Consider the following 14,483-nt stretch of genomic DNA (forward strand, 5'->3'; position numbering starts at 1 on the left):
GTGTGTGTGTGTGTGTGTGTGTGTGTGTGTGTGTGTGTGTGTGTGTGTGTGTGTGTGTGTGTGTGTGTGTGTGTGTGTGTGTGTGTGTGTTTGTGTGTGTGTGTGTGTGTGTGTGTGTGTTGTCTCTATGCATGTATCGTCTCTATGTATGTATCGTATCTGTGCGTGTGTCTTCTCTCTGTGTGCGTGTTGTCTTGAGTGTCCTTACTAAAAAAAAACTAAAAATACTGTATTAAAAAAAAAAAATTAAATTGATCATAAGACCTAAATTATTTCATCAGAAACGCCATGTCTCATCTCTCTGTGTGTGTTGACTCTATGTGTGTTTGTATCGTCTCTGTGCATGTGTCGTCTCTATGTGTCGTTTCTGTTTGTTTGTCATCTCTGTGTGTGATTCGTCTCTTTGTGTCTGTCGTCTCTGTGTGTTTGTCCTCTCTGTGTGTGAGTGGACTCTGTGTGTGTGTGTGTCGTCTCTGTGCATGTGTCGTAACTGTGCGTGTGTTATCTCTGTGTTTGTTGTCTTTGAGTTCGCGTTTGTCGTCTCGATGTGGTCGGGTAGTACCTGTTTTTGCGTAGTGTTGGCATGTGGGTAATCTCGGAGTTTGTGACGCCTTTTGGTATGTTTGGCCTCTGTGTTTGTTTTTGCTCTGTGTATGTGTCGTTTCTTTGCCTGTGTTGTCTCTATGTGTGTGTCTTCTCTGTGGGTTTTTCGTGTCTGTGTGTTTGTTCTCTCTCTGTGTGAGTCGTCTCTGTGTGTCTGTAGTCTCTGTGTGTTTGTCCTCTCTGTGAGTGAGTTGGCTCTGTGTGTGTGTGTCGTCTCTGTGCGCATGTCGTCTCTTTGTGTGTTTCGTATCTGTGTGTGTGTATGTCGTCGTCTCTTTGTGTGTGTGTTGTCTCTATGTGTTTGTCATCCCTCTGTGTGTGTGTGTCGTGTCTCTATGTGTCTAGTCTCTGTGTGTTTGTCGTCTATGTGTGTGTGTGTGTGTGTGTATGTCGTCTCTATGTGTAAGTTGTCATTGTGTGTATGTTGTCTGTGTGTGTGTGTCGTGTCTGTGTGTGTGTCATCTCTTCATGAGTGTTTACACTGTGTGTGTGTGTGTGTGTTATCAATTTGCACAACTAGTCTATATGTGTGTTTTGTATCTGTGTGTGTGTTGTCTCTCCGTGCGTGTTGTCTCAAATATCCCTACTAAAAAAAAACTATTTCATTAAAAAAAATAAATTAAATTTATCATACGACCTAAATTATTTCGTCAGATACGCCATGTCTCGTCTCTCTCTGTGTGTTGACTCTGTGTTTGTGCATCGTCTCTGTGCATGAGTCGTCTATTTGTGTCGTGTCTGTGTGTGTGTCATCTCTGTGTGTGATTCGTCTCTTTTTGTCTTCCGTGTCTGTGTGTTTGTACTCTCTGTGTTTGTGTTGACTTTGTGCGTGTCTGTCGTCTCTGTGCATGTGTCGTCTCTGTGGGTGTTTCGTATCTGTGTGTTTGTCGTCTCTGTGTGCGTGTCGTCTCTCTATGTGTTGTCGTCTCTGTGTGTGTATCGTCTCTGTGTCTGTGTTGTCTCTATGTGTTTGTCGTATCTCTGTGTTTGTGTTTGTCGTTTATGTATTTTTTTCGTCTCTGTGTGTGTGTCTCGTCTCTCAGTGTAAGTATTCACTTTGAGTGTGTCGTCTCTGTGTGTGTGTCGTCTGTGTGTGTGTGTGTGGTCTCTGTGTGGATGTTGTCTCTGTGTGTGTGTTGTCTCTATGTGTCTGTAGTCTCTATGTGTGTTTCGTGTATGTGTGTGTGTCACGTCTCTTTGTTTGTGTCGTCTCTATGTGTGTTTGTCATTTTTGTGTGTGTGTGTCTAGTCTCTCTGTGTGTGTTGACTCTGTGTGTGTATATCGTCTCTTTGCATGTGTCATCTCTATGTGTCGTTTCTGTGTGTTTGTCCTCTCTGTGTGTGATTCGTCTCTTTGTGTCTGTCGTCTCGGTGTGTTTGTACTCTCTGTGTGTGAGTGGACTCTGTGTGTGTGTTTTCTCTGTGCATGTGTCGTCTCTGTGGGTGTTTCGTATCTGTGAGTCTGTCATCTCTATGTATGTGTTGTCTCTATTTGTGTGTTGCCACTGTGTGTGTATCGTTTCTGTGTGTTTGTCCTCTCTGTGCGTTTGTCGTCTATTTGTGTGTTTCGTATCTGTGTGTGTGGTGTCTCTGTGTTTTTGTCGTCTCTGTGTGCGTTTCGTCTCTCTCTTTGTGTCGTCTCTGTGTGTGTGTCGTCTCTGTGTGTGTGTCGTCTCTATGTGTTAGTCGTCACTTTGAGTGTGTTGTCTCTGTGTGTGTGTCGTCTCTCTCTATGTGTGTCGTCTCTGTGTGTTTGTCGTCTCTCTGTGTGTTTGTCGTCTCTATGTGTTAGTCGTCACTTTGAGTGTGTCGTCTCTGTGTGTGTGTGTCGTCTCTGTGTGGTTGTTGTCTGTGCGTGTGTGTGTTGTCTCTATGTGTGTGTCGTCTCAGTGTGCGTGTCGTCTCTGTGTGTGTGTCGTCTCTTTGTGTGTTTTGTCTCTGTGTGTGTTTGTCATTTCTGTGTGTGTGTCTCGTCTCTCTGTGTGTGTTGACTCTGTGTGTGTGTGTATCGTCTCTGTGTATGTGTCGTCTCTATGTGTCGTTTCTGTGTGTTTGTCCTCTCTGTTTGTGATTCGTCTCTTTGTGTCTGTCGTCTCTGTGTGTTTTTTAAATTTTTGGGTCATCTGCCGGAGACTCTGGGCGGGTGGGCGCCCCCAAATATTGTCCCAGATTCCTCTCTCAATTTAGCACTTGTTCACGGATGCCCAGCGTCTCCAATCACTTTCCCAATAGTATCTATTCATTGTCTCAGATCATTTCTAGAAAATCTGAGCCGATTTCCACTTTTTCAAATTTAGGGTCACTTGCATGAGACTCTGGGCAGGTGAGGTGGGCACCTCCAAAAATTTGTCCCAACTTCCACTCTCGCCTTAGAACTTATTCACGGATACCTAAAACCGTCAACGGTTAGACTGTTGCCCTAGCGGTAACCATGCCATGCTCTACACACATACCAACAATATATTTTCTGTTTTTTGTTCTCCATTTTCACAATGGGGTCTCAATCGAGCTCATGTCCATCGCTTAGCATTCAGGTCTTGACAAATAAAGCCCAGATAGTCGGACCCCAACGCTCCAATCTGAACACTGACTAAGACCCCAATTCTGAGCTAGTGAATTTCATCCATTCAGGCTGGTGGACTAAGACCCCAATTCTGAGCTAGTGAATTTCCACAATTCCGGCAGGTTGACTAGGACCCCAATTCTGAGCTAGTGCATTTCCACCATTCAGGCTGGTCGACTTTGACCCCAATTCTGAGCTAGTGTATTTCAACCATTCAGGCTGATTGACTAAGACCCCACTTCTGAGCTAGTGCATTTCAACCATTCTGGCTGGTGGACTGAGACCCCACTTCTGAGCTAGTGGATTTAAACCATTCTGGCACTTTTACCTTTCATTAACAATTAAATTAAAAAAAATAGGCACTTTTAACTAGTAATAATTAGCTTCGTTAAAAACTAAGACGAATGGAAATTACCTCGTATATGAAGTAAGGTACCCCCTCCAAAATATCTTGTTCTGTATGTTCGAGTTTGACTTTTCATTCCAAATTAAATTAAAAATAATCATTTTCAACTAGAAATAAGGAGCATCGTTAAAAACTAAGACGAATGGAAATTATCCCGTATATGAAGTTAGCTACCCCCTCCGAAATACCTTGTTCTTTATGTTAGACTTTGACTTTTCATTCCCAATTAAATTAAAAAATAAGCATTTTCAACTAGAAATAAGGAGCATCGTTTAAAACTATGACGAATGGAAATTATCCCGTATATGAAGTTAGCTACCCCCTCCAAAATATCTTGTTCTTTATGTTAGGGTTTGACTTTTCATTCCCAATTAAATTAAAAAATAAGCATTTTCAACTAGAAATAAGGAGCATCGTTAAAAAAAACTAAGACGAATGTTCTTTATGTTAGACTTTGACTTTTCATTCCCAATTAAATTAAAAAATAAGCATTTTCAACTAGAAATAAGGAGCATCGTTAAAAACTAAGACGAATGGAAATTATCCCGTATATGAAGTTAGCTACCCCCTCCGAAACACCTTGTTCTTTAAGTTAGACTTCGACTTTTCATTCCCAATTAAATTAAAAAATAAGCATTTTCAACTAGAAATAAGGAGCATCGTTAAAAACTATGACGAATGGAAATTATCCCGTATATGAACTTAGCTACCCCCTGAAAAATATCTTGTTCTTTATGTTAGGGTTTAACTTTTCATTCCCAATTAAATTAAAAAATATGCATTTTCAACTAGAAATAAGGAGCATCGTTAAAAAAAACTAAGACGAATGGAAATTATCTTCGATTCTGAGCATTTTTGTTTCCCCTCCAAAATTTACCCCCCCCTCCCCTGCCCTCAGAAATGGGGGAACGAAGGGCCTCTGAGCCTTCTCCATGAGGCAGATCCCATTTATTTTCGATTCTGAGTATTTTTGGTTTTCCCTCAAAAATTGAACCCCCCCCCCCTGCCCTCAGAAATGGGGGAACGCAGGGAATGTTAAACAATTTTAAATTGACAACTCCGTCCAAACATCACATGTTTATTATACAGTACACAATCACCCCATCTCCCCCAAAACACTTTTCAGCCATTTCTAGTTAAAAAATTTTATTTCAAGTAAATCCTTAATAGGATCAAATTCGCGAATCCTACACTCCAATTCACGAATCTCATTACCCCTTTTTAAATGTCAATCAAACAATTCTGATTGTAGTGTCCAAGTTTTTAATAACAAAGCCTACACACATGTACACACTATGCTTTCAAAAAACCAGTCTGGTTGAAAAACTTGGCATAATTTCGTGCGTGCTCCCAAAACATGTTTGACTACTTTATATCATACCAGTTTTTTTTTAAGAATGTGCACGTGAACTCATGACGTACATTCATTTTACAATTGACAACAAAAACATAAAAAAACCTGTTTAACCACATTTTACACTGCCAAATAACCAGTCTGGTAATCTGCCTTGGAAAAGTGCCAGGGAACGTGCCGTACGCACATAACACAGGATGGAACATAGAGAGAGCAAAGTATAAGTTAACATACTACTGAAATGATGCCAATGAATTTTACAATCATGCCAATTTTGCAAGTATAGGCCTACCAATTAATTTACCAATAAAACTAAAAATCTAGTAGATTTTCGTCCAATAATATTTTTCTGCAGCATTAATTAAAGTAAAATATTAAAAATGACAATAAAAGTTCACCAATAAATTTTTTTAATCGCATAAAGATGACGCGTAAAAAGAGGATGATCAACTATAAAAAGCAAAACCGAAAATCTAATATATTTTGTCCAATAACAGTATGAAATCTACCAGTGACATTTAGAACTTATCAATACATTCAATAATTTACTAATAAAGCCAATGAAGCGAACTTACCGATTAATTTACCAATAAAATAAACTATCTGATTTTGTCAAATAACATTTTTTTTCTGAAGCATTGATGACAGTAAAACATTTACGAATGACAGTAACATTTTACCACTAAATTTTGTGAATCGCACCAAGGACGCGCAAAAAAAGGAAGATAAAGGTTAAAAAGTAAACACTAAAATCTAATAGATTTTCTGTAAGAAAATAAAAACAACAAGTTTTTTTTCCAACTGAAACTAAGGAGCATCATTGAAACTTAAAATGAACAGAAATTGTTCCATATATGAGGGGGGTTAATCCCTCCTCAATATCTCACTCCTCACGCTGAAGCATTTTAGAACTTTTAAAAAAGTTTTTTATTCTTTTAGTTTAGGAGGCGTTCTTAAAGAATAGGGACAAAAATTCAAACTTAGGCGTAAAGAACAAGGTATTGATGAGGGAGTAATCCCCTTCATATACGATATAATTTCTGTTCGTTTTGATTTTCAATGTTGTTTCTTACTTTCAGTTGAAAAAATTAGTTTTTTTTAATATAATTTCTGATCGCTTTTTAAATAATGCTGAGAAATCCAGCTCCCATCTATGAAAAAGTCCCTGTACCCACAGAAAAATCCGAAAAGTGAAGTTGCTTTACGTAAAATACTCCCCCCCCCCTAAAATTTCTCCCAGACAGGTCCATCCTCAATGAAAATCCCCCACGGAAATTTCTAGCTGACGATTCTGCCTGAAAAATTTCCCTCGGCATACTTTCATTTGAAAAAACTTTAATTTCTGATCTTTTTTCAAATCATGTCAGATACCATCCTCCCCTCCCCCGTCCATGGAAATTTTTTTCCAGAATTCGAAAGTTATTCTAACTCTCATTGGAAAGTTATTCTAATGGAAAATTCCTCTATGGAGAAATTCTCCCGCGGAAAACTCTCTCCTCCCCATTAACCCCCCCCCCCCAAGCAATCCTAACCCCACTGAAAATAGTTCTAGGCAAATACCCCCGGAAAATACCCCCCTACCCCCCACCCCCCACCCCCTGCGGAAAATATCCCCCGGAAAATACCCCCCCCGTGGAAAATACCCCCCTAAAATACCCCCCGCGGAAAATACCCTCCTTGAAAATCCCCCTCCCCAAAAAAATACCCCCTGTGGAAAATAAGGTTTTCTAAATTTGAGAATTTTATTTGAGTTTATTTTTATTTCGGTAGGGGGAAGGAATTCTGGTACTTGTGTATTATGTGCCACTCACTCAAGTTTACGCTGTGTGAAATTCGTGAACACACTGCTTTTTTCGTTAGTTTCTTCGTTACTTTAGAAATAAATTTGCGCTATAGATTTGAACATTGGAGGGGGGGAGGGGGTAAGCATAACGGGTTTGCATGCAAAATGTGTTTGGTACAATTATTCTGCATATTAGATAGATAGACAAATGAGTATATTTTAAAGCAAAATATACGGCCATGACCACAGTAAAATAACACAAATGAATATAGTGAATGGGGGGGGGGGTGTTTAACCCACCAAAAACTGCCCTCCCCCACGAAAAATACCCCGCCCCATAGAAATATCCTCTGGACAATTCAATCCTGGCGAAGATTAACCCCGGACAATTACCCTTAACATCCCCACGCATAAAAATAAATCGGCAAAGAGAAAGCAAGACATAAAGAAATTACGTATATGAATTCTTGCAAATTCACCCACCGTAAAATTTCTTCTTAAAATTTCATCTCCTAGAAACTATTTAAAATTCTCCCAGCCACTATATTCATTTAGGTTATTTTACTTTGTTCATGGCCGTATATTTGGCTTTAAAATACACTTATTTGTCTATCTATCTAATATGCAGAATAATTGTACCAAACACATTTTGCATGCAGACCCGTTATGCTTACCCCCCCCCCCCAAATATGCAAATCTATAGTGCAAATTAATTTCTAAAGTAACGAAGAAACTAAAAAAAAAACGGTGTGTTCTCGAATTTTACACAGCGTAAACTTGAGTGAGTGGTGCATATTACACAAGTACCAAAATTTCACCCCCCTACGAAAATTAAAAAAATGAAACTAAAATAAAATTCTCAAATTTGGAAAACCCTATTTTCCGCGGGGGGTATTTTGTTGTTGTTTTTTGATTGTTTTTTTTTCTTGGAAGGGGGATTTCTGCGGGGGGTGCTTTCCAGGGAGGGGGTATTTTCCGCGGGGCTGTTTTCCGCGGGGGGAAGGGTGATTTCCGCGAGGGTATTTTCTGGGGGGGGGGGGTATTTTCCACGGAGGAGTATTTTCCGTGGGGGGGGGGTGTTTTCAGGGGGGGTGGGTGTATTTTCCGGGGGCATTTTCCGTGGGGGGGGGGTATTTTTCGTGTGGGGGGGGGTATTTTCCGTGGGGGTTATTTTCCGGGGGTTGTTTTCCACGGGGGGGGGTATTCGCCGGGGGGGTAAACTCCGGTCACCCTCTCAACTATGCTGAGAAAAATAACTTTCTAAAAATTTTGATCGGATGAGTTTGGGAAAAAAGAGGCGTAGGAGGGGGGCTAGCTGCCCTCCAATCTTTTGGGTTACTTAAAAAAGGTACTAAAACTTTTGATTATCGATCAAATGAGTTCTCGTCCTATCTTCTAGGATCACTGGTTCGATACCATCACCCCTGGGGAAAACAAACAAAAAAACAACAGCAAAAAACAAATAAACACGTATCCGTGATGTTTCTTCTGGTAAAATATGCAACATTCCACATTTTTGTATATAAGAGCTTGAAACCCCTACAGTAGTGTTCAATGAATCTGAATTTGTGATTTTCACTAAGATCGCTTGAAGTTTTGGGGGGTTTTCCCCCCTTTTTCAAAATTTTACAAATTTTCTCCGGCCCATAACTTTTGATGGATAATATTAAACTTAATAAAATTTATATATTTTGAATCAGCATAAAAATTCAATTCTTTTCATATATCTATTTTTATGAAAACTCTGTTTTTCTTTTAGTTTTGGTTGCTCTTGAGCCGTATCACTCTTTACTTACGGTTCGTTATCACAAACTATTTGATATTTTTCTAGAGCCTTGATGACAGTATGATATTTATCATTCACAGTGAAAACCTATCAATAAATTTACCAATTTACTAATAAAGCCAATAAAACAAACTTACCAATTGATTTACTAATAAAAACTAAAAACCTAGTAGATATCCGTCCAGTAATATTTTTATGGAGCATTGATGACAGTAAAATATTTACGAATAACAATAAAACTTTACCAATAGATTTTGCGAATCGCACGAATAACGCGTAAGGAAGAGGACGACCAACTTTAAAAGGAAAAAATAAAAAAAAAAGAATTAGTTTTTTTTTAACTGAAAGTAAGGAGCGACATTAAAACTTAAAACGAACAGAAATTGTTCCGTATATGAACGGGGCTGCCCCCTCCACAGCGCCTTGATCTTTATGCTAAAGTTTTTTATTGTTTTAAAAAGTAGAGTTTTGACATTGAGTCAAACTTTAGCATAAAGAGCGAGGAATTGAAGAGAGGACAGTTCCTTTCATATACGAAATAATTTCTGTTAGTTTTAAGTTTTAATTTCGTCCCTTGCTTTCAGTTTAAAAAAATATGTTATTTTATTTATTTTCTGAACGTTTTCAACAAATACAGGTTCAAATTTGGCCCACCGTACAATATAAATTCAAACGAAATTTGCATATTAATTTTGGCATATTTATTCCGTATATGAAAGGTTGCCCCCTCCTCAAAAACTTGCTTTTCATGCTAAAGCTGTTAGCACTTTTGAAAAAGCGTCCTATTCTAATTAAACGGCCCCCATGTTTCAGTAGCCGCTCTTAAAAAATTGGGACAAAAAGTCAAACTTTAGCGTAAAATGCGAGGTATTGAGAAGGGGACAACCCTTCATCTATTGAATAATTTCTGTTAGTTTTAGTTTTAATCTTGCTCCTTACTTTCAGTTGAAAATTTTTTTTTTAATTTCTGATCGTTTTTCAAACAATGCCGGTAAATCTGGCTCGCCCTCGATGGAATATACCCCCTTCCCTCGCGGAAAACTCCTCCGTGGAAACATTTTCCAATGTAAAGCGCATCCCTCCATCAAATGACCTCCAGACAGTTCCTTCCTCGCTGAAAATCCTCCCTCTCCGTAAAATTACTTACGGACAATACAGCCTGAAAAATTCTCCTTAGCATTCTTTCATTTGAATAAGACTTTGGTCTCTAATCGGTTTCTCGATCACTCCAGACATGCCCTCTTCTGAGGAAATTATTTCCTGGAAATCAAAACACGTGGAAGATAGCCCCCGAATAATTCCCCCGGAAAATCTCCACATACAAAATTTGGCAAATAGAACGCAAGACAATTAAAAAGAATTTCGTGTAGTAATTAAGTTAAAATCCCCCAGTATAGCATTTCCATTTGAAAATTCACCCCCTCCCCTGAAATTTCCATCCCCAAGTAAGATTATTCCTATAGAAATCCATCCCAAGTACAAGCCCCCCCCCCAAAAAAAATGTCTGTATAGATCCCGATTACAAGTACTATACATAAACAATGGGCAAATGTCATAATTTACAGGCCTCTCCTCCACGAGCTGTGTGGGGTCATTTTACACCTCAACACATAGTTATTTGATCTTTCAACTATACTGAACAAAATGACTATCTCAAAATTTTGATCAGATAACTTTGGAGAAAAATGGGCATGCGAGTGGGCCCTGTTGCCCTCCAATCCTTTTGGTCACTTAAAAAAGGCGCTAGAACTTTTACTGTCCGTTCGAATGCACCCTTTTCCGGTCTTCTAGGACCATTATTTCAATAGGATCACCCTGTATAAGACGCATGCAATGACTATATAATGAGTCTGAGGTAAAAGGCTTGAGATTGTCTGTGCAGGATTTCGACTCTTGTTGATAGAAGAGCATCGCCAAGTTTTATCTTATCTTGCAGGAGCAAATAGACAGGGTCCCAGGTAGAAATAAGATGTTTTTACTAGGAGATTTTAACGCCCAGGTCGGTAGAAATAGGGATAGAGGGTATACTAGGCTAGGTAAATTTGGTGTATGAAAAGAAAACAGCAATGGATACAGACTTTTGCAATTTTGTAGGTACAACAATATAGTTATAACCAACACGGTGTTTGGTCAAAAAATGGCTCATAAGTTAACATGGTATTTACGTGATGGTAAGACAGCAAACCTTATTGATTATGTTATAGTAAACGGAAGACTGACAGGATAAATACAGGATACTTGGGTATATACGAGTGGTGTTATTGATGTTAAAAGTAAAGATCCCCATCTGGTAATGTCAAGTATTAATTTAAAGCTAAAATTTAGGAGGGGCAACTACCTCCCGGGAAGTTATGATGTTGGTAGACTTCAGGATGAGAATTTGAGAGAAACTTCCCAGGAACAGTTGAATACCAAACTTAAGAGTTTAAAATTTGATAATGTGGAAGATGGTTGGAATAATTTTAGAAAAATTATTTGTGAAGTTGCTGAAGGTGTCGTAGGGAAGAAAGCTAGGACTGCAGCTTAGAATATTAGTGAAAAAGCTTTATGTTTAATAGAAAGGAGAAAGGACTTGTACAAGAATTATCTGAGTGATAGATCATATGAAATTAAAATGAATGTAAAGAAAGTGGAGAAAGCATTAAAATATAAACTAAGGAAGTGTGAAGTGGAGGCCATGGATAAAATTCCCGAGGATCTGGAAGATGCAGCTAGACGGCATAATAGTAAAATATTGTACTGACATGTCAAGAAATTGAGAGGGAGTGGTTAATCTGGACTTGGCCCAGTTAAAGATAGGAATGGGGCCACAATTAGCGATAAGGAAAGAATTATAGAGAGATGGGCAGAACATTTTGAGAATTTGGTAAACCGAGATCCAGTTGCAGGTAAAGATATAGAGGAAATGAAAAAGTTTGTGATACCTTGGATGTGAGGGAAGATATGTTTTGCGAGGAAGCATTAACAGCAGTACTAAAAGAATTAAAAAATAATAAGGACCCAGGTGCTGATAGGGTAGTAAATGAGTTTCTTAAATATGGTGGCTCTGAGGTTAGAAACAAGTTACTGAAGATTATGAATATGATTTTTGAAAAAGGGGAAGTACCAAATGATTTTAGGAAAACCTTAATTAAGCCACTTTATAGGAAAGGTGATGAAAGTGAGTGTGGTAATTATCGAAGCATTAGTCTGATCTATGTAGGTAGCAAATTACTTAGTAATATGATACTTTTGAGACTGAGAGATGCCGTAGACAAAGTTTTAAGAGAAGAACAGTGCGGTTTTAGAAAAGATAGAGGATGCGTCGACCAAATTTTCACTCTTAGGTTAATAATTGAGGTGCCTGAGTTGCCAAACACCTTTTAACCTTTGGTTTATAGATTATGAGCAAGCGTTCGATTCTGTTGATAGAAGAGCTTTAACAAAGGTTTTATCTGTGTACGGCATACCATAGAAATACATTAAAGTGATTAGTGCTGTGTACGAGAATAACACGGCTGTGGTTAAGGTACGAAATGAGGTTAGTAGCTGGTTTTGTATTAAATCAGGAGTTAAGCGGGGCTGTGTTCTATCTCCCTTTACATGGATTATTTTGATGGATTGTGTATTAAGGAGCACAGGAAAGGCAATGGGAGACCATGGAATCAAATTGGGAAGAAAAAGTCTCCTGGACTTAGATTATGCTGATGATTTAAGCATCTTAGAGGATATTGTGAGCAAAATGAATGAACTTTTAGAGGTTTTGCGAGTTCAGGGTGCTAGAATGGGTTTGAAAATTAATTATAAGAAGACTAAGTCACTAAGGCTAGGAATAAGTGAAGATAAAAAGGTGACGTTGGGTAATGAAAAGATTGATCAAGTAGGTAGCTTCACTGAACTTGGTATATTATTAGTAAAGACGGTGGGAGCAGTGAAGATGTTAAAAGTAGAATAGCCAAGGCTCAGGGTCTTTTTTCACAATTAAAAAAAGTTTGGAAGAATAGGAAGATAACTCTACAAACCCAGGTTAGAATATTAGAAGCTACAGTGATGGCAGTAGTCAAGTATGGTTCTGAAGCTTGGGTGCTCCGAAAAGCGGATGAAGATTTGCTAGATGTATTCCAGAGAAATTGCTTAAGGGTTGTTCTGGGTACCCGAATGACTGACCTTTTTTTAAACAATAGACTGTACGAAAAATGTGGCAATACCGCTCTCTAGGGCTATAATGAAAGAAAGGTTGAGATGACTAGGGCACGTAGTGCGGATGAAGGATGACATATTGCCGAAGATTGTTCTTTTCGAACAATCGTCTAGGGCTAAACGGAAAGCAGGTCGTCCTCATCTAGGGTAGGATGACATAAAGAAAGATTTAAAGGAAATGGGAACTTCCTTGGAGGGTGTAAAAGGGGAGGCTTTGAATAGATTAGGATGGAGGAGGAGCGCGAATAGCTATGTTGGCCTCAGGTGGCTTGGTGCTGCGGTGAGTTGTTAGTAGTAGTAGTAGTAGATCACCCCTGGGGAAAAAACAGAATTAACAAACAAATAAACACGCATCCATGATCAGTCCTCTGGGAAACATAACAAAATACCACAGTAACCAAAACTCTAAAAAACGAAATTTTAATATCAGTAGATACATTAAAAGAATCAGCTTATTATGCTATTCAGCTTATTCAGCTTTACCCCTCCCCTGAAGTGTTTGTCAACCCGTAAAAAACGTAACAAAAACGAATAAGCAAACTTTTGATGCGTTTTTTACGTTTTTTTGTAACCTTCCCTCCCTCCCCAACAGATTCTGGATATGGCCCTGGGAAAGCACCCGCTAAAATTCAAGGAGTCATAATGAAAACCCCGCCATCATATTCAGCATACCAGAGAACCTTATTGTAGAAGTTTCAAGCTCCTATATACAAAATTAAATATAAAAAAACAAATATTTTTAACTGAAAGTAAGGACCGACATTAAAACTTAAAACAAACAGAAATTATTCAGTATATGCAAGGGGCTGTTCCCTCCTCAACACCTTGGTCTTTACGCTAAAGTTCGACTCTTTCTCACAGCTCTGTTTTCTAAAACAATAAAAATAATTTTAGCGTAAAGAGCAAGGCGTTGTAGAGGGGACAGCCCCTTTCATATATGGAATAATTTCTAGTGCGAAAAATTTCTTAATGGCGTGAAATTTAATCCCCCCCCCCCTTCACGAGAAACACCTCCGTGGAAACTTCATCCAATGTGAAATGCAGTCCGACCCCCCTAAGGTTTCCTCCAGTCAGTTCCATCCTCTCTGAAAATCCCCCCTCCCCGTAAAATTTCTTGCGGACGATTCAGCCTAAAAAATTATCCTTAGCATACTTTCATTTGAAAAAGGTTCAATCTCTAATCGGTTAGTCGATCATTCTGTAAATGCCCCCTTCCATGGAATTTTTTTTCCAGAAGTCAAAAAACGCGGAAAAATCGTATCCGGATATTTCCTCTGCATGCAAAACTTGCAAAAATTGAGTTGGCAAAGAGAATGTAAGAAAATTAAAAATAATTTTGTATAGGAATTCTGTCAAATCTCCCCAGTGTAAAATTTTCCCTGGAAAACTGACCCCTGCTTCCTTCTCCAAGGAAGATTTTTCCAGTGGAAATTCACCTCATGCACAAAATCACCCCCCCCCCCCAGAAAAATGTCTTTATACTCTCCAATAACCAATACTGTACGTAAGCAATGGGCCATAATCTCAATACGAACACCCATGGGAAAAAAACGAAAAAAAAGAAAGACAAAACAAATGAACACGCATCCGCGATCTATCTTCTGGCAAAAATAGCGAATTTCCACATTTTATGCATATAGGAGTTTGAAACTTCTATTCTCAGGTACGCTGAATCTGATTGTGTGATTTTCATCAAGATTCTCTGAATTTTAGGGGGTGTTTTCCCCCTATTTCAAGAAATCTGTCCCAAGCACACACCCCCCCCCCCTAAAAATATCCGTATACTCCCAATAGCAAATAATATACGTA

Source organism: Artemia sp. Qi Xiang Cuo, chromosome 2, assembly GCF_049724085.1.
Source record: "Artemia sp. Qi Xiang Cuo chromosome 2, ASM4972408v1, whole genome shotgun sequence".
NCBI classification, from domain to species: domain Eukaryota; kingdom Metazoa; phylum Arthropoda; class Branchiopoda; order Anostraca; family Artemiidae; genus Artemia; species Artemia sp. Qi Xiang Cuo.